Consider the following 19,386-nt stretch of genomic DNA (forward strand, 5'->3'; position numbering starts at 1 on the left):
TTCCATCCTCTTGTGACTACCCAGTGCTATTCCTAGCTCAGAAGCAATTATGTGCTATTCAAATAAAGTACCAACATTCAAACATTTTCTCTGTTTAAAGGGTTGTTCATTTTTTCTATCATTCATTGACTTTTCCAAATTTTTATTTGTATTATTTCAGCCATTAAGTTGTGGTGATTTGTTACAGCAACAATTTTTTAAAAAAATTATAAACCCTTCTATCTCAATGACCACATTTTATTAATCTCATTGGCTAATCTTTCTGATCTCTTCTTCTATGTGTCAGATGGGAATTTTAGGAGCTCTCCTCTTTCTTACCTAAATTCACTTATTTTTTTTTATTTATTTTTTGTCCAGTCTCAGAACTTTGAAGACCAGTGTTATGGGTTGAAGTGTGCTCTCTCCCTCTCCAAATGAGTTGAAGTCTTAACCCACCGTGCCAGCGAATGTTATTTTATTTGGAAATAGGGTCTTTACAGTCCCTTTCCAGACTTGATTAACTTGATTAATCAACTTAATTCGAGTTAAGATGCTGCCATTACGGCGGGTCTTAATCTAACATGACCAATGCCCTTATAAATGAGAAAAATGTCATGTAAAGAGAGAGACACACAGGAAGAGTAGCATGCAATGACAGAAGCAGAGATTGGAATGATGCAGCTGTCAGACAAGGAGAAGCAAGGATTGATGGCCACCACAAGAAGCTACAAAGAGACAAGGAAGGATTCTGCCCATACTTTCAGAAGGAACATGACCACGATGAGACGATGATCGTGGACTTTTAGCTTCTAGAACTATGAGGAAGTTGTGTTTGTTGGTTTGTTTGTTTGTTTCAAGCCATCTAGTCTGTAGTACTTTGTTATGGCAGCCCTAGGAAACCATCTATGATGCTACTGCTCATTCATTCCCAGAAACAAACTTCTCTATCTGATTGCTTACTAGATATTTTGATCACGAATTTATATTGGATTATATTTTTCCCGATCTGGCATGCCCAGTACCCCCTTTGGAGGTCCCTTCTGCATGGTGAGGAACAACTAAGAGCATATCCTGGTGTCTACTGCCCTCTATGGTTCTTGTTAGGACTGTCAGGGGGAAGGTTTCAGTATCTGGATAGCAAAAGGAAAGGAACACCATTATTCTCTAATGGAAGTAGCAGCCAGACGTGTGGGTAGGCATGAGAGTCACAGCCCGATACATGAGAACTTGAGAATCACCTGATTCATTGCTACATACTGAGACAATATGAAGTTTGTCAGTCAGTCTTAAGATTTGAAAATTTCCAGAGAACACTTGAGAACTACGGGCTTCAGTGCTTTGGTGTCTGCTTCACCTCTAGCTATGATTTCCCTGACCTTCGGTAATGATTTCCCTGATCAATGTACCTGGATTCCCAAATCATCCAACATTGGTATGAATCCTAATTTCTTTATCCAATGGAGTTTTAATTTCTTTTTCAAATTTATTTTCCTGAACAAAGTCAAAGCAAAACCAAAGAGCACAATAAGCATCTCAGCTTTACCATGCCCAAGACTAACTCCTGCCCTTTGCTGTCCTCTCTTCTGACCCCAGACCTGCTCCTTCCAAAGTATTCCCAGCTCAGTCCATAAAAACTTTATCTAGGTGATTCAGCTATGACTATTATAACTATCCTTCATTGCTATATTTCTCTCACATCCCATTCCCAATTCATTAGTATATTCTATTTAAAAATACACAAAAATCTGACTGTCTCACTACTTTTTCACTACCACCACAATGGTCTATTAACAGTTGTCTGAATTCTGATTATTGTCATAGTCTCAACCAGTGTTTCTTCTGCTGTTACTCCCTTACAGATTATTTTCAGCACAGAAGACCATCCATTGTACTATATAGAACTATATTATATTGTCTGAATGTATTAAAGGCACAGTGGCTCATACTTTTAATTCCAGCAACTGAGGAGGCTGAGGCAGGAGAATTACTTGAGGCCAGGAGTTTGAGAGTACACGTAAATGGTGTTGTATAGTGACTGTGAGCACCCTCTCAACGTTGATTCTATCGACACCACCTATTAGCTGGGTGGGCTTAAGAAAGTGATGTAATCTCTGTTAAATACAATTTGTTCTTCTTGAAAATAAGCTCTAATACTTTCTCGTAGAATTGTTAGTATAGGACCTAATAAAATGTGCTCTGAAATGGTGACAATAATTACTATCATCAGAAAAATACTGAATCCCTTGCACTGTAAAATATGACCAAAGTTTATTCTTACTAACCTCCCATGCAACATGTATCCAAAGGCATAAATACAAGAACATAAATACAGACATCTTTTCATTCCCAGGAAGAAATGTCTCTTTAGGTTTGGCAGATGGTCCCTGAACAAGTTTGAACTATTTAGGGGGATCATTAACTCTGAATTAGTTAAGAAGAATAAGCAAATCTTGCATGTGGGAAACTAGTCCATTTACCTTACAAAGCAATCAAAGCAAATTTCTTATGGGAAAAGTAGTGGAACTGTCAGCAGTAGGATACAAGAAAATATCCTTAATACAGAAAGAAAAGACGATGGTTTGTTTTCCTTCTCTCTGCCTCTCTCTCTCTCTCTCTTCTTTCTCTCTCGTTATCTCTCCCTCTCACTCTCTCTCTCTTCCTCTCTCCCTCCCTCCTCGCTGTCTCTCTCTTGCTCTCTCCCTCCCTCCCTCCCTCTTATCTCTTTCTATCTATCTATCTATCTATCTATCTATCTATCTATCTATCTATCATTTATCTGTTTATGTATGTATATGTGTATGTATGTATTTATCTCCATCCATCCTATCTATCATCTATCTATCTATGTATCTATCTATCATGTATCTATGTATGCATCAATCTATCAATCTATCGTCTGCTTTCTGGGAAAAAAATTGACTTTTACAAATGTTATTTTCTTTACCTCTCAATTACCATCACAAATTATAAACTATTATCACTTTTAGTCCTTATGAAGTATCTTCTAATGGATACATTGTTTTTTTCTTACTCAGTTAAGTTAAAAAATAATTTTCAGAGAATTTAATGAGAACCATCTGTCCAATTACTGTCTTAAAATATTATTCAGCCTTGAGGCACTTGGTGGTGTGGAGAGAAGGTTGAATGATGTGGTTTTGTTTGTTGTCTGCCTATGTGATGCCAACACCATATATGGCCATTTTTTTTTTTGCCGCGTTCTCAACTATAGTTATAGGCAGGTTACTAACTCATTGTATGAAACAAGATCTCTTTCAACTTATTTAGCTTATATCGATATGTCAGTTTTTCTGAATACTTCAGTTGGTATTTGAGCACCAAGGATTAATAGGCTGCTCCAAGATCTCATTGGTTTGCAGGAAACTTACTGAGTGTCTAAAGCATGTAACATACGTAACATACTATCCACTGTGTATTTTACACATTTTATCTCCCTGGAATTCTTTTTACCTATAATGTGGGCTCAAGTCTCCTCTACACTCTCAAAACTCCTAAACTACTGGGTGAATTGCTTAAATTTCAACCCACCCAGGAATCTACCAATATTGAAGTCTTTATAGTTCTCCTTATGATTTTCTAGCTCCACATACCTAGAGAAATATGAGCAGATTTGTAAAGTTTAGGTTGCATTGTATCTATCAGATAAATATCATGCCTTGTGTTTCCCTCAGCCTTGCTATCCCTCCAAAAAAAACAAAAGGGATAGTTTTTCCTTTTTAAATGTCTATTGTCTAAGGCAAGTCAGTCTTTATAATCTAGTCATCTGAATGCAGTAACCATCAAGAAACAGAAAAAATCAGAAAATATTTTAAAATATCTTCATACTAGACTTTACGTTACACTGAATCTTTCAATTTGACTTCTGCATTCTTAAAATATGTCTTTTATTTTAGCTAAAAAATATTTCAGTTTTCAGGACTCTAAAGGCTTCTCCAGGTTTAGAGTTGACTTCTCTGGGTTTTATGATTAGACCCAGATATCTTAAAATGAACGCTTTAATTTTTTGCCATAGTAGATAAAACATTGTTTACTACATTAATATTTAAGGTTGTCAAAGTGTATGTGATAATTTAACATGAAACTAATAATTTTATTATTACTATAATTAAATGTTTTCTAGTTGAGATGCATTTTGTGGCTCCCTGATACAAAAGAATCACAGTAAAACCCATTTATTTTCTTGTTTAATAAGTATACATTTAGAGAAAAGCAGCTAAATTATAGGTCAAAATACATTGCAAAACTCCAGTTTTGTAAATATTATTGGAAAGTTATATTCTAAAAAGTACTTACATGAAATTGTTCTATGGGTGAAAATTTAGATCATTTAATGTTTTTGTCATCATAACCTCTGTGTATATTTTTACACACTTTAAGATAATTTTATTAAATACATTCCCAGAAGCAGATATGTCAGGGCAAAGACACACACATAAAATGTCAGTATATAATGCTGTAAACCAAAAATAAAATCCTAAGCCCCCCAGCCAACTGAATGAAATCTCCTCTTGGCCAGGAGGACCCCAGAGAAACCTAAAAACCTGGATTGTTGGCCATGATGGAAGGAGGGTTGGACATTTCTCATTATATCCTCTCCTTTTTGGAGTTCAGGCATAACTGGTCAGCGTTAACATTGAAATAGAGAGTATAAGACTGACAAAATAGTCTCTGTGACAATAAGTTACCAAATTCCAACTTGAATCCGGTATAGCATCACATGCAAGATAGCAGACCTTGAAGGAAATAAAAATATTTTACCTCAAAATAAATTTGACAGATTTTGAAATGGCCCTGCAAAACCATCTCTTGTGGGGAAAATTTGCATCTGTAGAGAATCTCCATTAATGCAGCAGGCCTTCCCTTTGTAGGTATATGTCTTTCCCAGATCTACTACAGATTAAAAGAGTCTAACCTTTAAGGTCTGAAAAGAGACATTTATCATTGATTCTCTCTAAAGGCTGCTACCTGGAGGCTTCGTCTACCTTATGAGAACCTTGGCCTCCACAACCTCCCCTTATCATAACTCAAGTCTTTACTTGAAGTATTTAGGCAAAGCTTAACTCTTTCAACCAACTGCCAATCAATCAGAAACTCTTTGAATCCACCTATGACTTGTGAATCACCCTACTTCAAGGTATTCTGCCTCTTTAGGCTACACCAATTTACATCTTCCATGTATTGACTTATGACTTACCTAAAATGTATTGACTCAACGGTTTTAGCTAAAAGGTATAAAGCCAAACCATACCCTGGATAACTCAGATACACTTTCTCAGGACTGCTTGAGGCTGTTCCCCGAGCCATATTTACTCATATTAGCTCAGAATAAACCACTTTAAATATTTGACAGTTTTGTTTTTCTGATAACAATGCCAAATTATTCCCCAAAAGTGACCACAATCATCTTTCAATCAAAGGTTATACATGGTTAATTTTCCTAAATCTAGACCAGTGTTTATAAGCAATGATTTTAATTCTTCTTTAATATAGTAATTGAGAAATGGAAATATAGTAATTGATAAATTAGTTTTAATGTTTCGTATAATTTCACATATTTATTGACATTGTGCTTTTATTTTCTTGAGTTGTCACTTTTTTGTACCATTTTCTATATTATGTTTTTATTAAACTTTATGTATTATAGATTATAATCTTTTCCCAGTTCATGTTCCAATTTTTGGTTTGTTATTGTTATTATTTTTAAAACAATTGATTAACTTTTCTTTACTATTGTATAACTTACTCATTTCAGGTTATTCTTTTATTATAGTAACTGTAAATTTTATTTTATAGAAATTATATTTGACTCTTTACCAAATCTAGCTTCTATTTATATTATTGCTAATTCTTACATTTTAGTATCTGTTAGAGTCTAGCCATAATATTCTATATCCTTATATTTTTATTTCTTTTTTTTCTTTAATGTCCCTGAGGGCATTTAAACATAAAGGTTTGAGTCTCTTTCCGATTGCTCTATTATCTTTAGCTCTTGGCATGTGAATTTGACAGCTCCTAGATGTACAAATTGTCAGTTGCTACCGAGTGCTCACTATTACTAATAACTTACCCAATGACTTGGTTTGACTGAACATTAGTGGATTTTCTTTCCTCCCCATAGTCTCTTAAATTTTGGATTGACTTAAAGCTTCAGCAATCAATATGGTGCCACAGAGAAGAACATTTCCTGCTAAATTAGCAGGCAAGGGTGAACAGACAACCTGATCATGGTGTCTTCTCACCCCTACCTGCTTATCCTACTTACCTACAAAGTTCCTGCCAGCCCTGTTTGTCTGTTTGTTATTTTGACCGTCACTTTTCCTGACCATTCATAGGTGTTAAGTTCCACTAATTGCAAGGTGATAGCTTTGATGTTTTCAATAATGACTTGGGACATAACCTGCCCCACAGACTAATCTAATCAAATACCAGCACTTCGAAGGGAGAATTCCTGAAGTCAGTATTTTAGATTTGTTCTGACCACAGGAGGACTTTTCCAGCCATCTCTCTCCCTGTTAATCTTTGGCAAATTAACCAGCTTACATTTCAGACTCTGTTTTAAACACACTTACCAATTCTTCCCAATTTCCCTTCATCACAACTTTCACTGGTTCAAGAGCTTTCATAGGCTTGAACACCTCCGTGCACTGTTGCAAGTAAAGTCAATTTTGAGGGGAGGGATGGAAGTTTTGTACTGTGACCTGCTTCCCCCAGGGCAAATTCTCTGAGCCACAGTGTCTTTGCTGTGGGTGAGGACGATGGTGTGCTTCTGTCTGAAGACACTCCCCCTTTAGGAACTGAGCTGTCAGTGGATAGGGAAGGCAGCCGCACTAGGTCTACTTGACTTGCCTCTCACAGCAATGAGTCACAGTAAAGGCAATCAGGACCCCAGAATTCTCAGAGGCATGGGTTAGACCCCCAACACCACATCTCAGGAGCAGGAGCTCAGTGGAAGAGTAGTCTCTGCCTCTTGGCCACACTCACTAGGAACTTAGCCTCCACAATAGGTAGCTGGGGGAAGCATGAGAAATGCTGTCTTGCCTGTCTTTGGAGAATGGCCTTCTTCTTGGGACCTGCAGGGAGAAAGGGAGCCCTGTGTTCTTGGCTGTACCAGTCCAAAGTGGAGTTTTCATCTCACACAGCTGGGGGAAGGTTGGAGGGCACGCAGTCAGATACTGCAGACTCACAATTCTTAATGAGTTTTCATAGATTTTCTTGAATAAATATTTCTTCATTTGTTGTATGCCCTTAGGGATATTTCCAGATACTTTAAAAAATACCTTACAAAAATTTTCACTATTTATGCTGAGGAACTTCTCCTGCTGTCAAGTGAGAAGTGGTTTGCTATGTTGACTTTTGATATCATTTTTTGTCACTTTGATTAAATAGGTAGCCAAGTATTGTTTCTCACAACCCACGATTCTACTTAATCAAATGCTCAAACTTTCCAACAACTTTTAACATTTTTCTCTTCCTCAAAGCAAGTCCTAAATTAAAGATATATTTTCCACATAAAACTGTCTTTGAGATTTTCCAGAGAGTCCGTGGAAAATCACAAAGGATTTGCTCTTTCACCTTGTAATGACAGAGGTGCTAGAAATGATTAGGGTTATTTGATATATTGTAAGTTTTATGGGAAATGTTGTCAAGTCAAATGAAATACTTGGCCCTTCCTAGATTAAATAGGTATAAATAAATTATTAATATAAATATTTTAGAGACTGTATAAGGCTCCTAGTAATGTATCAATGCTCTCACTGTTCTGATATATTTGTATTCATCAAAATTCTGTCCTGTTTTGCCTGATGTTTATTAGGCAAAAAAGTATAGTGTTATCAGTCATAATTTCAGTAACCTTTAACATATTGGTAACTGTTAAATGTCTTTCATTTGAATACAGTAGAGTCTAGGTCAGTGGTTTTCAATTAAGAATTAACATTCCTTATTATGGAGTTTTTTTATTTATTTAAGTTTTTTTCTTCTTATTCTGATTTTTGTACATGACTAAATTCTTTAGTGGTGATTTTTGACATTTTGGTGCACCCATCACCTGTAGTCTTTTCTCTCTCATCCCCCTCCCACCCTTTCCTCCGAGCCCCCAAAGTCCATTTTGTCATTCTATTTTTTGTTGTTGAGACAGGGTCTCCCTCTCTCCCCGAGGCTGGAGTGCAGTGGCGTGATCTCGACTCACTGCAAGCTCCCCTTCCTGGGTTCACGCCATTCTCCCGCCTCAACCTCCCGACCAGCTGAGACTACAGGCTCCCGCCACCACGCCCAGGTAATTTTGTTTTTGTATTTTCAGTAGAGACAGGGTTTCACCGTGTTAGCCAGGATGGTCTTGATCTCCTGACCTCGTGATCCGCCCACCTTGGCCTCCCCAAGTGCTGGGATTACAAGTGTGAGCCACCAAGCCTGGCCAGTCCTTTGTATCATTCTTATGCCTTTGCGCCCTCATGGATTAGCTCCCACTTGTAAGAAAGACCTTATAATGTTTGGTTTTCCACTCCTGAGTTACGTCACAGAATAATGGTCTTCAGTTGCATACAGGTTACTGTGAATCCCATCATTTCATTCATTCATTTTTATGGCTGAGTGGTAATCCATGGTGAATATATGTATTTTTTATAAATATATATTTATAAATATTCTTTATCCGCTCATTGATTGATGTGCATTTGGGCTGGTTCCATATATTTGCAATTGAGAATTGTGCTGCTATAAACATGAGTATGCAAGTATCTTTTTTGTATAATGATTTATTTTCCTCTGAGCAGATACCCAGTAATGGGATTACTGAATCAAATGGTAGTTTTACTTTCAGTTCTTTAAGGAGTCTCCACACTGTTTTCCATGGTGGTTAGACTTGTTTACATTCCCACCAACAGTGGAAAAGTGTTCATTTTTCACAGTGTAAAATATGAAAGTGTTCCCTTTTCACCATAGCCATGCCAACATCTATTATTTTTTTGTTGTTGTTGTGGCAACCTTTTCAGAAGTAAGGTAGTATTGCATTGTGGTTTTGATTTGCATTTCTCTGATTTTTAGTTATGCTGAGCATTTTTTCATACGTTTTTGGGCCTGCTTTTATATCTTATTTTGAGAATTGTCTATTCATGTCCTTAGCCCAATTTTTGATGAGATTGCTTGTTTTTGTTTGTTTTTCTTGATAATTTGTTGGAGTTCATATAGACTCTGGATATTAGTCCTTTGCCAGAAGTATAGATCGTGAAGACTTTCTCCCACTCTGTTTACTCTGCTGATTGTTTCTTTGGCTGTGAAGAATCTTTTTAGTTTAATTAGGTCCCACCCATTCATCTTCGTTTTTGTTGCATTTGCTTTTGGGTTCTTTGTCATGAAGTCTTTGCCTAAGCCAATATCTAGTTGTGTTTTTCCAATGTGATCTTCTAGATGTTTTTTTATGATTTCAGGTCTTAGATTTACATCCTTGATCCACCTTGAGTTGACTTTTGCATAAGTTGAGAGATGAAGATCCAGTTTCATTCTTCTACATGAATGAAATAGGATGTCCTTTCTCCACCTATGTTTTTGTTTGATTTTTTCAAAGAACACTTGACTGTAAGTATTTGACTTTATTTCTGGGTTCTCTATTTTGTTCCATTGGTCTATGAGCCTATTTTTATAGAAATGCTATGTTGTTTTTGGTGACACTGGCCTTATAGGACAACTCAAAGTCGGATAATATGATGCCTCCAGATTTATTCTTTTTTCTTATTCTTGTTTTGTCTATGTGGACTCTTTTTTGGTTCCATATGAATTTTAGGATTTTTTTTTTCTAGTTCTGTGAAGAATGATGGTGGTATTTTGATGAGACTTGTTTGATTTGTAGATTTCACTTGGAAGTATGGTCAATTTTACAATACTGATTCTAGCTGTCCATGAGCATGGGATATGTTTCCGTTTGTTTGTGTTGTCTATTATTTCTGTCAGCAGTGTTTTGTAGTTTTCCATGTAGAGGTGTTTCACCTCCTTGGCTAAATATATTCCTAAGTATTTTATTTTGTTTGCAGTTATTGTAAAAGGGGTTGAGTTCTTGATTTTATTCCCAACTTAGTCACTCTTGCTGCATAGCAGAGCTACTGTTTTGTGTACATTAATTTAATATCCTGAAGCTTTGCTGAATTCATTTAAATTTCTAGGAGCTATTTGGATGAGTCTTTAGGGTTTCTAGGTATACGATCATGTCATCAGCAAACAGCAACAGTTTGACTTCCTCTTTACTGATTTGAATGCCCTTGATTTCTTTTTCTTGTCTGTTTTCTCAGGCTAGGACTTTCAATACTATATTGAATAGAAGTAATGAAAGTGGACATTCTTGTATTGTTCCAGTTCTTGTCTTGTTCAGTATAATGTTGGTTGTGGGTTTGTCATAGATGGCTTTTGTTACCTTAAGGTATGCCCCTTCTATACCAATTTTGCTAAGTGTTTTAAGCATAAAGAGAGGCTAGATTTTACCAAATACTTTTTCTGCATCTATTAAGATGATCATGTGGTTTTTGTTTTTAATTCCATTTATGTGGGGTATCACATTTATTGACTTGAGTATGTTAAACCATCCTTGCATCCCTGGTATGATACCAACTTGATTATGGTGCAATGTCTTTTTGATATGCTGTTGGATTCAGTTACTGAGTATTTTGTTGTTGGGGTTTTGTTGTTGTTGCTTTGTTTTTTTGAGACAGAGTTTCACTCTTGTTGCCCAGGGTGGAGTGCGAAGGCATGATCTTGGCTCACTGCAGCCTCTGTCTCCTGGGTTCAAGTGATTCTCCTGCCTCAGCCTCCTGAGTAGCTGGGATTACAGGCACCTGTCACCATGCCCAGCTAATTTTTTGTATTTTTAGTAGAGACCTGGTTTCACCATATTGGCCAGGCTGGTCTCTAACTCCTAGCCTCGGGTTATCTGCCCTCCTTGACCTCCCAAAGTGTTGGGATTACAAGCGTGAACCACCGCACTTGACCAGTTACTAAGTATTTTGTTGAAGATTTTTGTATATTTGTTTATCAGGGATATTGGTCTGCAGTTTTCTGTTTGGATTATCTCCTTTCCTGATTTTGGTATTAGGGTGAGGCTGGCTTCATAGAATTATTTAGGAAGGATTCCTTCCTCCTCTATTCTGTGGAATAGTGTCAAGAGGATCGGTACCAATTCTTTTTTGAAAGTCTGATAGAATTCAGCTGTGAATCCATCTGATCTTGGACTTTTTTTTTGTTGGCAGTTTTAAAATTATCATTTCAATCTTGCTGCTTGTTATTGGTCTGTTTAGAGTCTCTAAATCTTCCTGATTTAATCTAGGAGGGTCATATATTTCCAGGACTTTATCCATCTCCTCTAGATTTTCTAGTTTATGCATGTAAAGGTGTTCATAGTAGCCTTGAATGATCTTCTGTACTTCTGTCATATTGGTTGTAATAACTCCTTTTTCATTTCATTGATATACAGATGCTACTACAGGCTTACTGAATGTGTTTACTTAATAGTCTTAATGTATTTTTATATATTTTAATTATTGGCTTGTTATTTTTATAGTATGTTATGTCTTAGAATTGTTGTGTATCTGAAATTTCTTCTGTAAGTATTATGTTAATCTCTTTTCATAAATTAGATACACTCGATCTTTGTTGAAAATAAAATTAATAATTGAATTTATTAGACAATTTCTCTAAAACATTTGGGATTTACTTTGTTTTGTTTTGCATTCCACAGAAACAACATTGCCACTTACATTATTTTTATAATAACTTTTATATGATATTTGAGTTTCAAAAATTATTAGCAAGATTGCCAGAAACATTTTAAGCCTTTTATCACCTACATGTGGTTTTTAACTCTCATGCATGCCTGAAAGCACTTTTGAGTCAACTACAGATCAGATTTGTCAAAAAAACAAAAAACAAAAAAACAAAAAAACAAGATTTTCTTACAGACTCATAAAAATGACTGTGTCAGCCAGGTAGTTTTGAGCAAGGCCTCTGATGGAATAATTTAAATAACAGACCATCTCAGTGGACTGAGTCAGGATATGAAGAATTCTAGTAAACAATAAAGCAGGTGGGATAAAGAGATGCTATCCCAAGACTGAGCAGAACAAAAAATTAATTACAATAGTCCCCATTCATCTGTGGTTTCCTTTTCCTCCATTTCAATTATGTGAAGTCAACTATGGTCTGAAAATATTAAATGAAAAATTCCAGAAATGAACAATTCATAAGTTTTAAATTGCACACCATTCTGAGTAGTGTGATAAGATATTGTACTGTCCCACTCTGTCCCTCCCAGGATGTGAATTGTCCTTTTGTCCACAGTCTCCATATTATATATGTTAAACACTCATGAGTCAATAAATAGCATCTTTGGTGTGGATTATCATAGCCCTTATCATATCATCTGCCCTGGTAGACAAGTGCTTATGTTCAAGTAATCCATATTTTACTTAATAATGGCCCCAAAGCACAAGAGTAGTGTTGCTAACATATTGCTATAGTTGTCATACTTGTTCTGTTTTTAGTTGTTGTTGATTTCTTACTTTGCCTAATTCTCAAATTAAACTTTATCAGGGTATGTATAGGAAAAATATAGTATAGTGTTAAGTGCTATCGATGGTTTCATGTATCTCCTGGGAACCTTGAAATGTATGCCATGTGGATAAGTTTGGATTATTATACATAAGACTGAATAAACTTGTGTATAATTTTGAGATAAAGAAGGATAATTATGGTTTTGTTTGAAACAAAATTGTTGCCGCGTTCTATTTCCTGGACTTAAGAAATCTTTCTTTTCCTTTAAGCTATTTATAACCGTAAAACTTAGTCGACTATGCTTTTGTAAACAGGATTGACATATTTATCTTTTCTCTCTGTCTGGCTCCTCTTTGAAATCTATTATTATTACTTTCATGGCAATATAATTTTTGCGTAGAATCCGTAAGAGTCTGCCCTCCTTATTAAAGGAATACATTGGTCATGCAACCAAGGATTTGACTGAAATATCATATTTAAGAATATTACTCATTTAATCAAATATGAAAAGACACTTTTAAGGAGGTAAAATTAACTTAATGGAACCAATGCTTACAAAGACCTTTTGAGAAAATTGGCTTGTTGACTGGGTTATAAGGTTTCCAGTCTTTCAAATGAGTGGGTAAGTTCACTTCCGGTCAGACCCAGGAATCTTAGCATATTTTGGTTACAAAGAGAAAAGTGAAATTTACTCAAATCTGTAAGTACTACACACAAAATTGTACAGTAAGCTCTCAGCTCAGCTTCATAGCCTCGAGAGGCTTTTAAAAGTCTAATCTGATACATTTTATATAAACTACTAGCAAAGCAAGTTAAGCAAGGCTTTAAGGTAAATTATCATTGTTGTAGCACCTATATAAAGAATCAGGCCAAACCTAACAAGGCTAGTCTTACTTTATTGTCAAGAATAATGGATCCTTGAAATTATCTATAATCAAAGGGAGGGTGACTGTAAAATGAACATTTTATATATCAGAAAATTATAAGACACACTTTTGGTTTACATTTCCTCTCTCACTATGGATAAAACAGCTTTGTCCCTTAACTGTGAATTGGGCTATGTCCTGTCACCTAACACAAATTGTCAACCATTACCAAGTGTTTAATTCTTCCATTTTCTTTCATCGTCTCTTAAAATCTTCCAAACAAGTTTGTCCAATTTTTCTCTCTCTCTCCTGACTTGGTGTCACCAAGAACTAAAACTTGACTCTCCAGCACCTTATTGGATCTAAAAAGTACTGCAAGCTAAAAGTACACCAACGATTTGATGTGTACTTTGAAGGACTCATCATTGTTGCAGTTCTATCATGAATAACTTTTTGTGCCTTGTGCTACTGCTGCGTGGGCAACTCGAGAAATGCATTGAATCTTTGCTATGATTTGCTAAGAGAATAACCAGGATTATGTGGCAATCTTACCAAAACCGCTAACATCATCACCAGAGAACTATAAAATGGAGTGGTGCTTCAAAATATGTGTCAGTGGACATAATTTGTGCTTTCTAGAAAGACATTTGCATAGAGGTCAGAGCAATTACTGTATGTATTTTTTTTTTCACAATCTCTTTGATGTCTATGCCATCACCAAAAATATTCAGACCACAACCTTGAAAATTTGATGATTTGCCAGTCCTCCTTATTCCACAACCTAAGGATTCTTCAGTCCTGAAATATTCTCATCTTCCCACAAACTTCCCTTCAAAACTTACATATTGATTTTATTCACTTATTTAGCCTTTAATAATTATTATTTTTATTATATTCTTGGCTTATCTTTTCTAGTGCCTGATATATAAGACCTTCCGACAACTGCCAGTCTCGCAAATACTCCAGAGATGAGACAGTCCATCCTTCAAGGCCAACAAACTCATAAAAGCCAGTCTACCTCTGAAAACTACTTTGACTAATCTCAGCCTTGCAGTGACTCCTGTTCTATTCCTATCAGTGTCTAAAGGGCACGCTTTGTGTCTAACAACAGGAGGTGCTGACCAAGTGCTCACAACATACTGTAACTTACCCAGTGACTTGGCTTGTCCACACTTTAGTCACGCTTCTCGTCTCCCCCTCTGGCCCCTAAAATTTGGCTCAATCCAGAGTTAAGCAAACACTAATGTGCAGAACGTCCTCCCTTAACAACTCATTTTCAAGAGTCAACTGACAACAGAGAACATTTTCTACTAGACTGTTCCATTGATGCTTCATATTCACTCCCATACCTACGTTTCACCCCTACATGGGCAGGATTTGCAGGAATTTCCCCACAAAGTTCCTGTATACCCTGTTTCAATCTCCCTATACAAGAAAGCTCTTTTTCTGTGTGATTTTGAGAAGCTTGTTACAGACGCTGAGGTCAGAGTGCTTTCTCTATTGTAGTAGTCTTTTCAAATAAAATCTCTCCTTCCTTAAGTCTAGATTTGTTTTTTAATTGAGAGTTGGAAATAAGTTTCTATGTATGCTTTGTGATTACTGCATGTGAGCTCATTAACCAGGGCCTTATTTTCTCCATTCGTAGGTAAGACAGGCTTTGCTCAGCTCCTTGAGTTATAGAATTTATCGGGTTTAGCTGTAGCCATGCATTGGTCTTAAGGCCTTGACTCTGATCTTCATACTAGTTTTAAAATCCAAGCCTCTAAGCCATATCCAGTCAAAATATACCCTGGGGATAATGCAACTTTGATTTCAGTCTACCACTGTGTTTTTTGAGTTCCTTTATGTTAATTGGCACCTAGGTATCACTCTTTTTTGTTTTTAAGCTCATATACATTAAAATTGCTTTTGTATTCACTATTTCATATGTTTGAAGTAGTAAGGCATTATAAAACATCAGTTAAATACATCATAGTAAAAGAAATTACTCATTGGAAATTTTGTAGAATAATTTATTCAACTTTATTTTATGTCTTTTAAAATAAATGAGCTCTATCCTTTGGAATAGGAAAAATACCTAGTTTACATTGTAGTGTTAAGTAAAGCAGTAAATTAACAGTACTATTCGTATGATAATTCCTTTTTGTTAAAACATGTTTATGGCATAATGGTATTTACATAGACATAAATGATAATTCTTAGAAGGATATATTTAATATTATTAATAGTTAGCATTAAGAAGTAGGATTGGAATAGGATTATGAGCTCTTCTCAGAAATCCTTGATTGATGGCTTTTTATATTGTTTAAATTTGCTCTTCCTTTTTCCTTTTCTCTTACAAACAATGTATCAGTGAGCAATTTTGTGAGCACTTCTAAAAGATAAATTCATAGACAGTAGTGCTTAAAGCATGAATTGTAGAAGTCTTTCAGGAAATTATATTATTAATGTGTGTTCTCTATAGGACTTTAGAATATATTACTAAATTGTTTAATAGCATTAAATATGCACCTATTTTGTGACTAAATATAATTTAGTTTAAATTTGTTTTTTATTCTTGGGTAAGGAAACTAAGTGACTAAAGATTCTTAAAGAGATCATGTGATTTTTTATTCCATAGAAGGGAGAAACTAAGAGAAAGTTGTATTGAGGTAGGAAAAATAATTTATTTAGTTTTTATTTCATTTTTGTCTCTTGTTAGAAAAACAAAAAGGTTTATATGATAAAAGTTTAATCAATTGTGAAACATTCATTATCTCACAAAACTCTCTGGCTATAAAGGAATAAGAAATAATCAACAGAAATGCATAATTCCCTAGGTCTTGTAAGTGGACCACCAATCTTCACTGGTCAAGTCACACCATGCAGAGCGAATGCTTCAGAGAATGAGAGGCATGCAGGAACAGGGAGCTTCTCTGACTACCTTTTACCTACTTAAGAGCAGTGTTTATCAGTGGCACCAAAGGGTCAACATATACATTTACACTGTTGTTGTAATTATTAAATGAGGTACCTAACATAGTTTAACAGCTGGAAATATACTTCATTTTCTCCCGGGGTATTAACCCTATCTAGGGTTGAGCTGTGAAATTTCATAAATTAGTAATATCTGAATTGAAGGTTCAGGGATGAGTCAAATATTGTCAGATGAACTCTAAACAACTTCAATGGACAGAAAGAAAGTTGTGCAGATGGAAGTATGTGTGAGATGATATGGAAACTTTGGGAACACTTAAGATACACGAAATTCCCTGAAGAGGGCAAAGGAGGGTTTAGCTTGGAATGTCAGGAGATGAAGATGAAAGCAAACATGGCCCAAAAGGTAATCAACCTGTCATGACATGCTAAGAATTTTTGTACTTCATTCTCAGTGGCACTTAGTTATATATATATATAATGCATAGAAAATGAGTAGTAGATATTCTCAAAGTTTGTTATACATTGGTCTAGAATAGAAATCAGGAAACTACTTGATTAAATAATGCTTGTAAATTGAAAGAAGTACATATGTGATAGATTTATTCGTATATTAAACTAAGTTTTAAGTTAAATGACCACTGTAAAATTTATAATTTAAAACATAAATGAAAATATATTTAATGATAAGTAAATATAACCAGAACTATTTAGGACTATTAAATAGAAATATAAAAAAAGAACACAACTGTTTTCCAACATTCACTATGTTTATTAAAAGCCAAGAATGGGCATATAAATTTGGGTTAATGTTCTAAATAATTTTAAACACTTTCATGCTTCTTAGCACTACCTCTATTTCACTTTCATGAAAATCTGTATTTAAAGAACCCTGATATGGTTTGGCTCTGTGTCCCCACCCAAATCTCATCTCAAATTGTAATCTCCACATGTCTAATGAGAGATCGGGTGGGAGGTGATTAGATCATGAAGGCAGTATTCCCCATGCTGTTCTCATGACAATGAGGGAATTCTCATGAGATCTGATGGTTTTAAAAATGTCAGTTTCCTCTGAACACTTTATCTCCCCTACTGCCTTGTGAAGAAGGTGCCTCCTTCCCCTTCACTTTCCACCATGATTGTAAGTTTCCTGAGGCCTACTCAGCCTTGCAGAACCATGAGTCAATTAAACCTCTTTTCTTTTTAAATTCCCCAGTCTCCAGCAGTATCTTTATGTAAGTGTGCAAATGGACTAATACAAACACAAACACAGATGGTAGTTTTGGTGTTACTTCATTAAAGAGATGCAGCATTCTCCCAATTTTGTGAGTATCAGGTCTTTTGCAAATGATTCACAAGTTTTTTTTTTTTTTTTTAAATTTTACAAAGTTTTAAAATAAGATAGTAAATCAGGATGTTTTTAAATAGAACTGTGCAACATATTTTGTGATGAATGATATTGAGGAAATGGCCTGACTTTTCTAGGTCTGAGTTTCTTTATTTCTAAGCAACTGAAGGAAGTGGAAATGCATGACATCTAATATCCCTTACCACAAGAAATAACGATGCTTTATTTTCACCAAAAATATTCAGTATGAATGTGTGCATACATTTAAACACATAACCAAGTGACTATGACATGGTGGGGCAGGAAAATTCAGTAGGCTGAATAGGAATGTGTGAACCAAGGAGGCAGTCATGCAGATTCTCTCAAAAAGATATCTTTAAATCACACTCAGAAGAAAAATAGGAAGTTGTTTATATATTAAAAATATACTGAACCTCACACATGCATATACTCTCTTATTTTGTAATATAACATAAAGCTAAACCTAAGTCCCAGATAGTGAAAACAAATATGATAAGTTAAAGCAGGAGAAAATAATGCCATGAATTAGTTTGAAGACAGGATAGATATATTACTTATTGTAAGCCCTATCACCAAATTGCTATGGCTAGTTTTTAATACAGTTCCTATAGAGGGCAGGAGGTGTAAGTTACCTTGGAACCAAATGAGGTCAGAAACTAAAACCAAAATCACTCCAAAAAACTTCATAATCCAATAATAGTTGTCCTCTAATAAAACTTACACTAGAGAAAAATCTGCCTATGTATTTAAGAAGGTCCCAGAAAGTCTGTCCTATGCCTCTATGCTGTGGTAGCAGAAATGTCTCTTACAAAAAATTTAATCCCTGAACTTGTTCCATGTACAAGTGAGAAATCCAAGTTAACACTATGCAAATCATATGAATTTTGGGAGGAAGAATTAAAAAGAAAAATTCTAGCTTATTAACATTTTGTCAAAATTCACAAGAAGTACTCTCTTGAGAATAAATTTTATGTCTTTAGCCAATATTTTTAGTTGACTGAATTGTGTTTATTGTCATATGTTCTTTTTTGTTTGTTTGCTTTGAGACGGAGTCTCGCTCTGTCGCACAGGCTGGAGTGCAGTGGCCGGATCTCAGCTCACTGCAAGCTCCGCCTCCTGGGTTTACGCCATTCTCCTACCTCAGCCTCCTGAGTAGCTGAGACTACAGGCGCCCACCACCTTGCCCGGCTAGTTTTTTGTATTTCTTAGTGGAGACGGGGTTTCGCCCGGTTTGCCAGGTTGGTGTCGATCTCCTGACCTCGTGATCCGCCCGTCTCAGCCTCCCAAAGTGCTGGGATTACAGGCTTGAGCCACCGTGCCCGGCCTATTGTCATATGTTCTTGTTGGTAAGAGGATTTACTGGATTTGGAGTTCTGTATGTAGTTACAGAACAAAACAATTCCCATTATATATATATAATATATATATACACACATATATATATGCATGCCTTTTTGTCAGACAGTAAATTGCTTAGAAATGGAAAACTTAGTTACCTCTTTTTGTCATCCAGCTGCCTTTGAATCCATTATTCTTCATCGAGACAGCTTATTTCCCTGAGTGTTTTAACGCAATTCCAGAAGTTATAACAATAACACATTACATTTAGTACAATAGAATGATTATCTCTTCTACTTTCTGCTTCAGTCTCATTCAATAAATTAAAATCTTTTAGAAAAATGTATTCAGTCTGATAGGGAAGCACTT

At 35.5% G+C, this 19,386-nt stretch overlaps 1 long non-coding RNA gene across 3 annotated transcripts in view; it reads left to right on the top strand.

Annotated features, from left to right (window-relative positions):
- The window catches only part of LOC102120185 (uncharacterized), a 67,510-nt gene that overhangs the window by 40,612 nt on the left and 7,512 nt on the right, over positions 1-19,386 (top strand). For 2 of the 3 annotated variants that reach the window (XR_010582633.2, XR_012426694.1), the window contains exons 6-8: positions 8,135-8,272; positions 9,423-9,570; positions 14,310-14,930. This is a non-coding gene — a long non-coding RNA (uncharacterized lncRNA). Of the gene's footprint in view, positions 1-8,134; positions 8,273-9,422; positions 9,571-14,309; positions 14,931-19,386 lie in introns of those variants that run through there. The other variant, XR_010582634.2, reaches the window with a different exon arrangement.

Source organism: Macaca fascicularis, chromosome 17 (genome assembly GCF_037993035.2).
Source record: "Macaca fascicularis isolate 582-1 chromosome 17, T2T-MFA8v1.1".
In the NCBI taxonomy this organism is placed as follows: Eukaryota; Metazoa; Chordata; class Mammalia; order Primates; family Cercopithecidae; genus Macaca; species Macaca fascicularis.